This window comes from Chrysochloris asiatica, unplaced genomic scaffold, assembly GCF_000296735.1.
Source record: "Chrysochloris asiatica unplaced genomic scaffold, ChrAsi1.0 scaffold00045, whole genome shotgun sequence".
Taxonomy (NCBI): domain Eukaryota; kingdom Metazoa; phylum Chordata; class Mammalia; order Afrosoricida; family Chrysochloridae; genus Chrysochloris; species Chrysochloris asiatica.
The window spans coordinates 14,710,552-14,711,957 of NW_006408563.1; the positions used below are offsets into that span (position 1 = coordinate 14,710,552).

A 1,406-nucleotide genomic window follows, 5' to 3' on the forward strand; every position below is an offset into this window, starting at 1 on the left:
CCCAGCAAGATGGATTGGCCAAGTGGCAGCATCGGTGAGCTCAAGCATGGCAACAATTGTGAGGTTGACCCAACACCGGGCAGTGTTTTGTTCTTTTGTACATAGGATCGCTATGAGTCGGTACCACCTCAATGACAGCTAACAACAAAAAGATGGTATTACTTTTGTTTGGCCAATTTTATTGTTGTTCTTAAGGCCATCAAGTTGGTTCCAACTCATAATGACCCTGTATAGGGTTTTCAAGGAGTAGATGGTAAGCCTGAACCACCGACCTTTCCATTCAAATCAATCTTGCAGTCAAGCGCATTAACACACAGTGCCATACATTATATTGATGTATCCACATATTTGAGTCCTGGTGTGGTGCCACAGGATAAGCACTGGACTGCTAACCACAACGTTGGTGGTTCAAACCCACTAGCTACCCCTTGGAAACTCTATACATGGTCCTATGAGTCAAGAGCAACTTGCGGCACTTAACAGCAACAACAAATGCATTTTTTTTTTTTTTCATTTAAAAAATACATGAAAATGTAAAGTACATTTTATGCTTTTCCACTGGGTGGTGTATGTGTTCTACCAAAAAATGTAATGTAGAAATACCTTCTTCACTCCTACTTAATGTTTGAGCTCAAACCAAAAGAAATTTGTCAGAAAAAGTACTGTATATATGATACAGTATTTATAAGTAGGAATAAATGGTAGCCAAGAAATTTAGCACTATTCAAATAATTTCCTTAATTATAGAAATTATGGTTTGAAGGAATATACTTTTATTCCTTTTTAACAATTTTTGGCTTTTGGAGCATGCCGTATGTCATGTATTTCTATCTTTAAAAAGAACTTAATATGAGTTGCACCCTGAAGATAACAATCACATAAAAAGTCTATTGTAACTGAGTTCGGATTGTATGCATTTTTTATTGATATTGTGTAAGTTTAAATTTACTTATATCTAATTGCCTTATTAATTTTTATTGCTAATCATAATCACTGTTTGTATGGGCATTTATTGATATGATAAACTTTGTGTCAAAATTTTACTTTAACTCTTTAAAGTTATTTTGTCTACTTTGATTCCTATTTAAGTTATACTCTTATTAAAAGAATTGTATTGCTTTGGATTGACATTCCTTTTATCCTAATTTATAAGCCACACCATGAATCTATCTATCATGTTTTCCTGGCTTAAATTATAACACTAACAAGATAGTTTAAAAAAATAATTCATGCGTTTATTTAGGTATGGTTTCGTCACATTTGAAACACAAGAGGATGCACAAAAAATTTTGCAAGAGGTAAGATCTTTTAATGTACTTAACTACTTTTAGAATTTCTTTCTTTAAAACTAATCTCCTGAGGTACTTATTTTAATAGCAGAGTTCCAGTATGTATATATTAAATAT

At 32.8% G+C, this 1,406-nt stretch overlaps 1 protein-coding gene across 1 annotated transcript in view; it reads left to right on the forward strand.

The window, feature by feature from the left end:
• BOLL (boule-like RNA-binding protein) overlaps positions 1–1,406 on the forward strand; it is a 116,704-nt gene that overhangs the window by 7,302 nt on the left and 107,996 nt on the right. The gene's annotated exons all lie outside the window — the stretch shown is intronic.